We start from the raw sequence: 14,490 nt of genomic DNA on the forward strand, positions 1-14,490 counted from the left end.
TGTTTTGTTTGTTTTTGTTTTTGTTTTTGGCCGAATCTGTGGCACATGATGTTCCCTGACCAGGGATTGAACCACTCCAATCCCTGGGACTCAAGCCACTGCAGTGACAACACTGGATCCTTAACCAACTGAACCACATGGGAACTCCCAAGGAGAAGTTTTTGGGGTTTTTTGTTTCATTTTGTTTTGTTTTGTCTTTTTAGGGCCATACCACAGAGGCATATGGCATTTCCCTGGCTAGGGGTCCAGTTGGAGCTCTAGCCTCTGGCCTACACCACACCCACAGCCAGAGCAGCACCAGATCCAAGCCACGTCTGCAACCTCCACCACAGTTCATGGCAACGCCGTATCCTTAACCCACTGAGTGAGGCCAGGGATCAAACCTGCATCCTCATGGATACTAGTCAGATTCCTTTCCACTGAGCCACAGTAGGAACTCCAAGAAGTTATTTTTATTCTTCTAGTTTGTCAGGGATTATTTGAAATGTTTGTTTCTTAAAGGATGAGATGGATTTAATAAATTGCTTGAAGGGCCTTGCAAAGCAGAAGGTATGGATTCATCACTGTTTCCAATGTTTTCAAAGGAAATAGTGAGGAATGATTGATTTTAGGATTGCAAGTCACAGAGTTAAAAAAAATATTCTCAATTGTTTGAGTATCAAATGTAAGATGTTTTTCATTTAGGTGACCAGGGTGGAGGTGAAATAATTAAATAATTTAAACTTTTCTTCTTAGGAATTGCATATTTGAAATCATGAGAGAGTACCAAGTTGATTTTTAAAGATCATTATTATATTGTATTTATCATTAGGACAGTTTAACTTATGTAGATCGTATGCATAATAAAACATGATGAAAATATACAATCCTTTCTTCTTATGTTGTTGTGCTTTGCAATTATAAGCCTTAAGGGAAAAAAATGATAAAGGAAAAAATAGATAAAAGAAATTTTTTTGGCCTGAAAGACTTACCATATTAGCCATTTGGTTATCAAAAATATTAAAATATTAAAAAGGGAGTTCCCATCGTGGCTCAGTGGTTAACAAATCCGACTAGGAACCAAGAGGTTGCATGTTCGATCCCTGGCCTCGATCAGTGGGTTAAGGATCCATTGTTGCTGTGAGCTGTGGTGTAGGTTGCAGACGCGGCTCGGATCCCACGTTGCTGTGGCTCTGGTGTAGGCCAGTGGCTGCAGCTCCGATTGGACCCCTAGCCTGGGAATCTCCATATTCTGCGGGAGCGGCCCAAAAAAGTTAAAAAGACTTACTAGATTTTCTTGGAACATCTAGGAAGAGTAATTATAGTCATTTAGGTTTCAATAAATATTGGTGCCTGCAATGTGCCAGGCCCCATTTTAGTTTAGGGAAATGTGCTGGATTTTGTCCCTTTAAAATTTTTAGATTGGAAAGTGCTTTTATGTCCTGTGTTAATCAGTAAAACGTTGTGTCTCTCCGAGAGAAATTTTGTTCTTTCCATTTTTTCCTAAGTTTTTTACACCGAACATATCTTTCTTTTAAGAATCAGGAAAAAGTATGTTATTTAAAGCAAGGCAGGATCTGTCATAATTGGACTTGGGTGTGTGCCCAGGCTGGCTTTGGCAGTAACCAGCCCCCGAGGACCCCTTCCCGTTTGAAAGGCATTAGCCTGGATACCGGGAATAAGTCCAAGACACCTGGCTTGAGCCAGCAGAGCCTCCCTGGGCAGAGCCAGCTTATTGGCGCCTAAGGTTGGGCCAGATTAGTGGTTCCACAATCCAGACCATGACCTGTGACTGGTTGGTGGCAAAATTTTCATCAAACCTCGAAGAAGAAAAAGAAAGGACAATGTGTCCCATGTTTCTAAATATCTTCTTTTATGAAGTAGTTGATATTTGACTAAAGTAAAAACTGAAGACCTGGAATTCCCATTGTGGGTTAAGAACCCACCTGGTATCCAGGAGGATATTGGTTTGATCCCTGGCCTTGCTCAGTGGGTTAAGGATCCAGCATTGCCATAACCTGTGGCATAGGTTGCAGATGTGGCTGGGGTCCTGTGTTGCTGTGACTGTGGCGTAGGCCCACAGCTGCAGCTCCCATTTGACCTCTAGACCAGGAACTTCCATATGCTTCGGGTGTGGCCCTAAAAAGGAAGAAAATAAAAAAATAAAAAATCGAAGATTCAATGGCCATCCCTCAATTTTTTTTTTTTTTAATTTGGTGACCCATGAGATTCCAAAATCTGGGACCTTCCTGGACTGGATGACCTGTAAGTGTTTCCCAAAAGACCAGATAGTAAATATTTTAGACTTGGCAGATGGCAACTACTTAACTTTGCCTTTGTGGTGGGAAAGCAGCCACGGGCAAGGGAAAGGACTGCATACGTCTGTGTGCCAATAAAGCGTTATTTCCAGATACAAGTGGTGGAGCTGGATTCCCCCCACAAGTTCATGGATTGTTGTCCTAAATTATCATTATTAAACTGACTGAGGTATCTGATTCTAACAGAACTATTTTACAGTTCTGTAAATTATAGATAACTAATTGGGATGTAAAATAATTCTTATTTATAGACATTCCAGTGACCCTTCCCCACGGTATTAGTTTGTCAGGACCGTGATAACAGTCCTGGGTAGCTTACGCAGCAGAAATTTATCTTCGTCCTGGAAGCTACAAGTCCAAGATCAAGGTGTCACTGGGGTTGGTTTCTTGTGAGGCCTCTGTCCTTGCTTGACTTCTAGACGGCCGCCTTCTCTTCCTGTCTATGGTTCTCTTGCATGGGTCTGTGTCCTAATTTCTTCTCCTTGTAAGGACAACAGTCCTATTGGATTAAGGCCCACTCTAATGACCTCATTTTAACTTGATTACCTCTTTAAAGACCTTATCTCCAGAGTCATGCTCTGAGGTCCCAGGGAAGTTAGGGCTTTAACATTTGAATTTTAGGAGATGCAATTCAGCCTAACAACACCCCTAAACCAATTTTGTGTCCATTTGCTCGTTCATTTCAACATTCCTTTACCCACCCCATATAAATCCATGCATTTTATTACTTCTTTTAACTAGTTATAACACCAGTTTCCTCATTAAAGAGTTAAATAAAATCTTTTAACATGTGTTCATTTTTATTTCTGTACAACAGGCATGATTTTATCCAGTCCACCCTACCCCCCGCTTTTTTTTGAGGACTATTCATTTACACAACACAGAATGTCACAATGCCATCAAGAAACCTGGGGGCATATTTTTAAAAGTCTTGTTCCATAAGCAAAAGTTCTCAGCAAGAGCCCTCTCTCTCTCTCTCTCTCTCTTTTTCTCTTATGAAACACGCAACAGAGAGCAGAGCCCCTAAACAAGCTCTGGCAGGATCAATGATGAGCCCCCAAAGCCGCAAGCTAGCATTTCCCAGGGAGTTTGGTTGAGGTGCTTGGGGCCAGCTGACTGTGACATATTTTTAAACCTATTCTCCCACCCTGCCTCGCTGGCTTGCACAGCCAGCTGTCAAGCACATTCCTGCCATGCCCACCGTTCCTGCATGCAGCAGGGGAAGACAAGGCAAGGAAGAGAAAGTCAGGAGCCATAAGAAAAGACAGCTTCAGACATTCACCTGCTATTAGTGTGAAGTGCTGAGCCTGAGGCCATCAGCACAAACATGCATTCCAGAGGCACACTCAGAGGCGGGCTTCATTTTAGACTCCCTGGGCTACCGACTCCCTTCCGAGGTTTGTCAGTTCAGATGCAGGATATCCTGTTGAATTTGAATTGCAGGAGTTCCCGTTGTGGCTCAGCGGGTTAAGAACCCAGCCTAGTGTCTGTGAGGAGGCTGGTTCAATCCCTGGTCTTGCTTAGTGCCTTAAAGATCCAGTGTTGCCACAAGCTGTGGCGTAGGCTGGCAGCTGCAGCTCCAATTCAACCCCTAACTTGGGAATGTCCTCATGCCCGTAAAAAGACCAAAAAAAAAAAAATTTTTTTTTCTAGTATAAATGTGTCCCAAATACTGCATGGGACGTGTTTTTTGTTTGTTTGTTTGTTTTTGCTATTTCTTGGGCCACTCCCGCGGCATATGGAGGTTCCCAGGCTAGGGGTCCAATGGAGCCGCAGCCACCAGCCTACGCCAGAGCCACAGCAACACAGGATCTGAGCCGCGTCTGCAACCTACACCACAGCTTAGGGCAACGCCAGATCGTTAACCCACTGAGCAAGGGCAGGGACCGAACCTGCAACCTCATGGTTCCTAGTCAGATTCGTTAACCACTGCGCCACAACGGGAACTCCGCATGGGACGTGTTTATACTAAAAATGTACCTCTTGTCCATGAATAGGCATAATAAGAATAGCCAGTGGCTGGGACTAGAGAAAATGCTGGAAAACTCCCAGCACAGTACCTGGCACACAGTCAGAGCACCTCCTGGGTTGCCTTAACCTGTGGGAAATCGGTCCTCCTACACAGCTGCTGTGAATTTTTTTCAACAAGCCCACATGTGTGCTCTATCTCACCTAAAGAGTTGGCATCACCACTAACACCACCATAAATATGTCTATTCATTGGCACCTACTACGCGGTGGGTGCTGCACTTGGCAGATTTTGTGTGTTACGCCCAATGCTCAATCTTCCTGGGAAGTGGGCATTATTATCCTCATTTTATAAGGAAGAAGGAAACCTCCGGAGGGTAACAGACTTATCCTCCTACACAGTGAGTGCTGAGTAAACCCAGGTTTGTCTGACAGCTCTTGGCTATGTGGTCACTGGTTTCCCAGATAGGAGCTGCCTCTGTTCCTATTCCCTGAAATATTTCCTGCAGGGCTCAGAGCAGAGTGAGAGGACCAAACCCAAGGAAGAAATAATCTTTTCAAATATACTTTGTTGGCCTTAAGTGGACCAGTAGGACCTGGGAAGAGAACGAGGTGAGTGAGGCAGCTAAGGCAAAATATTTCAGACATTTAAGCTGGCGCTCACTCTCAGGATCATGCAAGCGAGTGCAGAAACTGCACAAAACCAGAAGTGAGTGCCTCCTTCAATTCTGTACCTTAGATCTTTCCTTCCTCTTGCCCTAACTCTGGGACTGTGGACTAGCCAGCTCAGGTGTAAATTCTTAGAAAAATCCTTTCAAAACGACATTTCTTTATTTCTTTGCAGCTTTGAAAATAATCATCTACATTCATGCCTGCAGAAAATTCTAATTTGGGGCTTACCATGTGCTAGGCCTTGTTGTAGGAGACAGGAATACTGCCCAGCATGGGCCAGGCCCATCCTGGATGGGTCCCCCTTTGAGCAATACCCATGAGTCATTTTTCCTCATTCTCTTGTCACATTTTAGTTTATGCCAAGGACCCAGAAGCACCAAGCTCAGGGGATAATTAATTAAGAGCTGAAATTATGTTTCCCCTCTTCTTTTCCTCTTGAAAAAATTTCTCCCAGATTTATGTTTTAAAGCCCTTATTTGGGGGGTTCTCTTGTGGTGTAGCGGGTTAAGTTAGGATCCAGCATTGTCACTGCTGTTGCTCAGGTTCAATCCCTGGCCTGGGAAAGTCCAGGTGCCTCAGGCGTGGCAAAAAAAAAAAAAAAAAAAAAATCCTTGTTCTTAAAAAGCTGTGAAATTAAGATTTGTAAACTCCTCATTTCATCTCCCTCAAAGTGGAAAGTTACAGGCAGGCCAAAAGACACATCCAGATGTGATCTTGGTGAGTGTTGTTTTAACAAATGCCAGTGGAATGAGGGGGCAAAGCCTGCTCTGGCACATGTCATAACTGGTAACGAGGCAGACAATGGTGAGATAGCAGCTCAATGAAACAAACATGTGGATGCCCTTGTCTGCTCCTCTCTTCCCAGGGAGCGGGGTGCCCTCCGGCCCTCGCCTCTGCTTGGTGGTGTTCTGGGCTAGGCCCATAAAACAGCACAGCAGATACTGCAGGGCAGAGCTTGGCCCAGACATGTGGAGTTTTCAGGACTGTTATTACTTTATGGCTTTGTCGGCAACATTTCCTGTCATGGTTCAGGGTTTGATCAATTCTAAGTCACTTAAGTCTCATATGCAGTCTGTGGACTCTCTTGTCCCCCTGCCTCTCCCTCCCACAGACACCTTTGGTCCTTTGGTCACTCACTGTGCCCCACCCCGTGGTGTGTAGGGGGGCAGAAAGGAAGAGAAAGAGATCGATCCATTTGATTATGGAACAGGAATTTAAGAAGAAGGCCAAAACCACTAATCAAAATCCAGATTCTCAGCATTTAAATGACATACTCTATCTGCTCCTTTCTCCCACCCTCTTTTCTTTTATAGCCATAGATAACTCAGCCTCAGATGCTATATTAGCTTGGAATTTTCTTGTGGATAATGCTTGAAACACACAGGAACTGAATCGCCTGTATTTAGCTCCTTCACCACCTTTGCATGGTGACCTTCTTGCCAGTGAAAGTGGCCATAAGTAGAGTTCCCTGGTGGCTCAGCGGGTTAAGGATCCAATGCTGTCACTACTGTGCTTCAGTTAAGGCTGTGGCGCAGGTTCGATCTCTGGCTGGGGAACTTTCACATGCCATGAGTTTGGCCAAAAAAAAAAAAGAAAGACAGGAAAGAAAGAAAAGTGAACATAAGCCAGCATTCTCTGGCTCATTCCCTCAACCAAGGAAGAAAGAGAGACAGTGGGAAAGAGTGAAAGCAAAATGCAATTCTAAATCAAAGCTTACTTCTAACCATAACCCCACACTGAAGACTAATTCAGGGAGCATGCGAGTGTATGGAAGGTTTCCTTTGGAAAAAAAATTCCATAGAGAATGTGTTTGACTAGTCCTTCCCTGTTTTGGAAGAAGAGGACTACTGAAGTATTGTGTCATGAGGACATGTCAGCACTGGCCCTCGGGTACACCTTTCCTCATCTCCACTGTCTCGGTGACCTCAGCTCAGAAGCTTGGATTCGACCACAGGTGTATCTGCATCAAAAAATTCGCAAATCCTACAAATCAGGTTTGCGTTCTCTGGAGAGCAAGTTATTAAGCATTTACCAGAACTTTACTGACTTGCCCCTGAAACACAGTGTGGCTGGTTAAGTTGTGACTCTGCCCAGGACCCCACAAGGTCTGCTCCAAGCTTTGCCTCCATTTGCCGGGGGGTGGACAAGGCTTCAGGGGAGAAACCAGCTAAAGAGTCACAAGCCAGGAGTTCCTGCGGTGGCGCAATGGAAACAAATCCGACTAGCATCCATGAGGATTCAGGTTCAATCCCTGGCCTCGCTCAGTGGGTTAAAGATCATGTGTTGCCGCAAACAGCGGTCTAGTTCCTAGACACGGCGTGGATCCCAAGGGACTGCAGCTGTGGCTCCGATTCGACCCCTAGCCTGGGTACTTCCATGTGCTGTGGGTGTGGCAAAAAGAAAGACTAAAAGAAAAAATCACAAACCATTGTCCATGGGAGACACTAGGCAAAAAGGCTGGGAAACACCAGGGAAGATGGATTGGAGGCTACCAAAATCTGAAAGATGACAGGAAGAGAACACAAAGAAGGGCTTCCACATGCTGCAGGCAAAGCCAAGAAGTTTGAAGGAAAAACAAAAACAAAAAAAAGACAATTCAGAGTTCCCTTTGTGGCACAGCAGTTAATGAACCCGACTAGGATCCATGAGGATTCGGGTTCCATCCCTGGCCTCACTCAGTGGGTTAAGGATCTGGCATTCCTGTGAGCTGTGGTGAAGGTCAGAGACTCAGCTCAGATCCTGAGTTGCTCTGGCTGTGGCATAGGCCGGCAGCTGTAACTCCTATTGGACCCCTAGCCTGGGAACCTCCATGTGCCTCGGGTGCGGCCCTAAAAAGAAAAATACAAGATGAAGCAAGATTGGCCATGAGTTAATAATTGCTGAAATTCAGTGATGATACATGGTGGGGAGGAAGGCATTCACAATTTTTTCTATTTTTGTCTATATTTTAGTTTTTCCAAAACAAAAAGTTTAGAAAAAAGCATAGTATGTTCATTGGATAAAATCAGTAAAAAACTAAGTACAAAAAAGGAACACTATCTTAAGCACTGTTTATATTTTGATGGATACATTTAGTGGACTGGTTGGTTATATATTTGGTGAATTTGGGAGACTATTTGGTGGAGAGATATACACTGGTTTTAAATACTGTGGGGTCATATACATATATATATGTATATATACATAGTTTGATACTTTGTTTTCCATTTAATAATGTATTATAAATGTCTTCCCATGTCAAAAATTTCTTGTTCATCATTTTTACAACTACATTTCATTCCATAGATGTACCATAATTTAACCAATCCTCTGTTTTGATTACCAATATTCTTCTGCTTTTCCTCATTATAAATAATCCTGTAATGAATGAACAACCGTGTAACTATCTTGCAACATCCTTAATTATTATTTATGATTGTCCTAGGATAAACTCCTAGAAATGGAATTTTAGGGTATACATAATTTTAAGGCTTTGGATAAATATTGTCAGATTGATTGCCAGAAAGGTTATGCCAGGTTGCATTCCCAAGAACCATGGGCTGTGATCTCCTGATAAGATAATAGAAAACTAGTAGCATCAAAGGCTTGGTGGCTGATTGTTGCTAGATGGCCGTGTATCAAGAACAAATACTACTTGCATGTATGCCTCAGTATTCCCATTAGGAAAATGCCCAGAATGTAATTCCAGACCTTTAAGGTCAGTTTAGAACTTATCTGATCCAACTCCCTAATTTTACAATGAGAAAATTCAGACCCAAGATAGCATAACTAATTAGAAACTTTCTGGAATTTCTGTACTACAGAAGAATTATGTCAATGTTGTAGCCCTAATAAGAACAGCTAACTTCTAACACATTGTAAATCAACTCTACTTCAATCAAAAAAAAATTTTTTTGTTGTTGTTGTTTTGCCTTTTCTAGGGCCGCACCCGAGGCATGTGGAGGTTCCCAGGCTAGAGGTCGAATCAGAGCAGAGCTATAACTGCCGGCCTACGCCAGAGCCACAGCAACGCGGGATCCAAGCCGAGTCTGCAACCTACACCACAGCTCACGGCAATGCCGAGTCCTTAACCCACTGAGCAAGGCCAGGATCAAACCCGCAACCTCATGGTTTCTAGCTGGAGTCGTTAACCACTGCGCCACGATGGGAACTCCTCAGAATTTTTTTAAATGAAAAAAAAAAAAAGCTAACATCTATTGAGCCCTTACTCCATGATTTTCATGAAGTCATTACCTGATCCCTCCCCAATCCCATCTTATATTTAAGAAGGCTCTAAGAAATAATGAGTCAAAAGACACTCACCAAAAACTTTGAAGATTCTAGTTCAAAGCCAGGCAAATAATGTCCCAAACACAAACTTGACCATAGATTATCAGCGCATCAGTCATTTTTCATCCTGGAAGAGAAATTTAATCCATAATTCCTTTCAGACAAGGCTGGTCCCCACCTAGTTTTCCAGGAGCACAGGTGTGACAGGACTCCCTTCCTTGATAGTCTGCATCTCCACCCACCTCATGCCTGTCACTGCTCACCTCCTCCTGGTGGAAGGATTTTTATGGAACTTCACGTGTAATGGGTTTGTTTTCTGTTTGGTTTTTTTTTTTTTTTTTTTTTTTGGCCACAGTCACAGCATTTGGTAGTTCCCAGGCAGGAATCGAACCCGCACCACAGCAGTGACAACATGGGCTCCTTAACCCATTGAGTCACCAGGGGACTCCTTAATTTCTTTTCGGGTTGTTGGTAGAAACCACTCTTCCTAAAGAAAATCCTCTCTGTGTATAGCCTGAGGGGACAATGTTTGTGATTTCCCCCTCCTGAATATAGTTAGAGCTGAAACTTTTAGCTCCTCAGTAACACTGGAAGGGATAGATACCCAGCAATTGTAAGTTTGCATGGTTACTAATTGACAGCTCTTCCTGGGGTCTTCCTGTCAGAAAGAGCCCTGGCAGCTCCTGGGCTATTATTTGCTTTAAACAATGAAAGTGCTCACAATGGCAGAGGAAGAAGTTACTAGACCTGGAAATAAAGTAATCTTCAAATAATCCTCAGGTCTTTTTTGGAGCTAACTAAGGCAGACTTTAAAAAAAGCTGTTTTGGAGTTCCCACTGTGGCTCATCGGGTTGGGAACCCGACATAGTGTCCACGAGGTTGCATGTTCAATCCTGGCTTCACTCAATGGGTGAAGGATCCGGCGTTGCCATGAGCTGTGGTATAAATCAAAGACATGGCTCAGATCTGAGGCTGTGGCTGTGGTGTAGGCCGGCAGCTGCAGCTCCGTTTTGACCTCTAGCCTGGGAACTGTCATGTGCCATAGATGCGACACTAAAAAGAAAAACAAAACAAAACTAAAAAAACAAAATAAATAAGTTAATAAAAGCTCTTTCCTCCTGGTGTCTTCCAAGGTGGCCACACATGATGAATGACATTGCTGGGCAGGGGCAACCAGGTCTCAGTTGCAGGGCAGGCAATGAGGTCCTGTTCACAGCGCTCACAGGGAGGGAAGATAGAGGCAAGAGATCTGCTTATAATAAAAGTCCTTCATTTTACCTTTTTCCCTTCCATTCCTAACCTAACATTTAGACTTCTGAAGGAGAACGTGGTCATTAAAGAACAAGACAGCCACTAGCAGATTACAATGTTATAATAACATTTTTTTTTTTTTTTTTTTGCCAGAAAGGAGCACCCCACCTCATGAATCATCCAACCACTATTCTTTGTCTGGCCCTTTCTCAGCTCATTTCCTTAGTTCTGTCAATTGCCAATTTTTTTTTTTCTTTCTGCTTGAAGAGAAACCTCACTTTGGGTTAACCATCTGCCCCTGTGGCTAAAGCCCGCCAGCAGCACAATCTAGGTAGGTGTTCGGTTTGCCGAGGTAGGAACGCACAAGGCCTCAAGTTGGTTAAGTAAAGCAAAAGAGATTTGTGGAGGCATCAGAGGGGAACAGGCTGAGCTCAAGATGCCACCAGCCCTGACTGTGAGGAGGTGCTAGGCTTATAAAGGATCTGTGGCGGGAATCTGTGGCTGGAGTTCATGGCAGAAACGTGTGGCAGGAACGATGGAGGAGGGGAAGGTCAAGGGAGGGGTAGGTGGGGAGGGGTATGTGGTCGGGGTCGAGCCCTGTGACAGAGGGCAGTTAATCCTTATAGGTGGTTAATCTATGCTCCACATTCCGGGAAAGGGTGTAGATCTTGTGCTGGGCGTACCCATGTCCCAGCAGGTCTCCGAGGTGAAGTCACATTCAGGGCCGGGGGGTGGGGGGGGGTCCTGTCTCCATCCTCCAGGGAACCTATCAGTAAGGTCCATTTTAATTACCTTATATAGCAGAAAGGAGCATGGCTGATTTTCTGGGACTGCGAGCTGGGGGACAGGAGCTGGGACACCCTTCCCTTTCTCCAGGGCATCAGAAGACTCAGTTGCCATGGAGTAGTTGTCAACTCACCCACTCCATGGCTGAAGCTAAGAAAGCAATTTAAAGGTGGATGTCGGAGTTCCCAATGGGACATAGCAGGTGGGGAATCTGACTGCAGGGGCTCAAGTCACTGGGGAGGCGCAGGTTCAATCCCCAGCCAGGCAGAGTGGGTTAAGGGAATCCATGCTGCTGCAACTGCTTGAATTAAATCCTTGTTCCAGGAACATCCATGTGCCTCAGGTGCAGCCATAAATAAATAAATAAATAAATAAGTAAATAAAATTGGATGTTTAGATAGCAGAATAGAGGAGTTCCTGGTGGCTCAGCAGGTTAAGGATCCAGCATTGTCACGGCTGTGGCCCTGGTCACTGCTGTGGCCGGGGTTCAATCCCTGGCCAGGGAACTTTCTCACTTTCTCGCATGCCATGGGCTTGGCCAAAAAAGAAAAAAGCAGGCAGAATAGGGTGTCCTGGACAAACCAACTAAATGGTCTTCTCCAATCCATGTGTTCTGGTGGGCTGTGCTGGCATATCTTAATGGTTATCAACTAAACATTGTAATTTCTGTCAATGTGCACAATGCTGTCTCGGGCATCCCACGTTACCGGGAATTGTGCCTGTTGATTACAGCTCAGATGAGGCCCGAGGTTCTCAGGCTCTGAATCATTCCCAGGCTCTCCTGTTTTTGCTCTTTTCTCTGCTTCACCCTCATCACAGAGCTTCATTTCAGTCCTGCCTATTTCCTCTCTCCTCAGTGGCTTCCTTAGGATTTCTCAAAGTTCTTGAATATGAGTCAGCTCTTTTTATAGTTTTTGAAACTCTCAAAACTTTGAACACTTAAATAAACATTTAGAAAGAGCGCTCAGAGATACAAGTGACCCTCACCTGTATTCTATATGTTGCACCGAATTCAAGATTGGTGATGGAAGTTGGGCTTTAAGAAGTGTAGAGATCCTAGTCTGAGTTTGAAAAAAATAAAGGAAATAATCAGTCTCTTTTTGTAAATGATCACTGGTATTGGTAAATTAACCAGGCTGAAAGATAGTCAAGGAATAGGGATAAGCATGTGGACTCTAGGATCAGACCTGTCTGGGTTCAAATTCTGCCTCATACTAGCTCTATGACCTTGGTCAGGTTACAAAATGTCCCGCCCTCTGGAAAGGGGAGGTGAGCAAACTAGCATATCTCACAGGATTGTTGTTATGATTAACAATATTTTTATAACTATTAATTTCTTTTTTCTTTTGTTTTATAACAATTTAATAGTAAGAACTCATATAAAGTATTTATAAGTCTGACGCATTGTAAGCACAGAGAACTATTAACACTTGCAGGAGTTCCTGTTGTGGCTCAGCAAAAACAAATCTGACTAGTATCCATGATGATGCTGGTTCAATCCCTAGCCTTGCTCAGTGGGTTAAGGATCCGGTGTTGCCGTGAGCTATGATGTAGGTCACAGATGCAGCTAGGATCTGACTTGCTGGGCTATGGCATAGGCCAGTGGCTACCGCTTCAATTCAACCCCTGGCCTGGGAAACTCCATATGCCTCAGGTGATGCCCTGAAAAGACAAAAAAAAAAAAAAACACTTGCACAAGACGTCAGGAGAATATGAATGATTTTCCTAATGAAGTCAGTCCTTCATAGTTCATAGTTTTGCCAGAAGATGGATTATTTCTCGGCCCCTTAAATTTGCTGCCATCAGGTACTAGACATCCTAGAGTCTGTGCTAACAATTCCATGCTTATTAACAATAAACTCCAATTACAAACATTTGATCTAACAGTATATACCTGACTCTAGGTTTAATTGGATATGCTAAGTATCTTCCAGGTTGTATTCATAGGAATTTTCCTTTATTTCCCTATGCCTCAGTTTTGGGTGTGGTCTCTGCAGGGCAAAAGGTGAATTCATGATTTTTTCCTTTACCCATAGACATAAGCCAAGTTTTTAATTTTTCCTGGCGTACATGTGCACATACATACGCACACAATCTTACATTTGTGTAGGAGTTCCCATTGTGACTCAGCAGATTAGGAACCCCACTAGTATCCACGAGGATGTGGGTTTGATCCCTGACCTGGCTCAGTGGTTTAAGGATCCCTAGTTGCATGAGTTGTAGATGCAGCTCAGATTTGGCATTGCTGTGGCTGTGGCATAGGCCAGCATGTGCAGCTCTGATTTGACTCCTAGCCTGGGAACTTCTGTATAATGCAGGTGCAGCCCTAAAAAGCCAAAAAAAACCCCCAAAAAACAAAAACTTACATTTGTGTGATGCTGAACAATTTACAAAGGACTATCAAATATATTTTCCCTCAGTCCTTAGTGTGACACTGAAATAAGCAGGGCAGCTATTCTTTTTTTTTTTTTTTTTGGTCTTTTGTCTTTTTAGGGCCGCTCCCGTGGCATATGAAGGTTCCCAGGCTAAGGGTCTAATCAGAGCTATAGCTGCCGGCCTATGCCAGAACCACAGCAACACCAGATCCGAGCCACATCTGTGACCTACACCAGAGCTCATGGCAACACTGGATCCTTAACCCACTGAGCAAGTCCAGGGATCAAACAAGCAACCTCATGGATGCTAGTCAGATTCGTTTGTGCTGCTCCAAGATGGGAAATCCAGGGCAGCTATTCTTATCCTCACCCTCTTGTGTTTGGAACTTAATGCTTAGAACCCACCATTCCCTGATTCTACAAATTTTCACACCTTCTAGGATAGTCTGTGCTCTGTTTTCTTCTTCCTCTTCTTCTTCTTTTTTTTGGATTTTTAGGGCTTCTCCTGCAGCATATGGAAGTTCCCAGGCTAGGGGGTGAATCAAAGCTATAGCTGCCTACCTACACCACAGCCACAGCAACACAGGATCTGAGCCACGTCTCCTACCCTACACCACAGCTCATGGCAATCCCTAACCCACCTGAGCGAGGGCCAGAATCAAACCCATGTCTTCATGTATACTGTTGGATTGGTTAACCACTGAGCCATTATGGGAACTCGGACCCAGGACGACTATATCGTCGTCTGTCTTTCTGTCTTCTTTTTCTTCTTCTCTTTCTTCTTCTTCTTCCTTCTCCTTCTTCTCCTCTCTTCTTCCTCCTTCGTCTTCTTCTCCCTCTCCTCTTCTTCTTCTTCTCCCTCTTCTTCTCTC

The sequence above is a fragment of the Phacochoerus africanus genome, chromosome 1 (assembly GCF_016906955.1).
Source record: "Phacochoerus africanus isolate WHEZ1 chromosome 1, ROS_Pafr_v1, whole genome shotgun sequence".
Classification (NCBI taxonomy): Eukaryota; Metazoa; Chordata; class Mammalia; order Artiodactyla; family Suidae; genus Phacochoerus; species Phacochoerus africanus.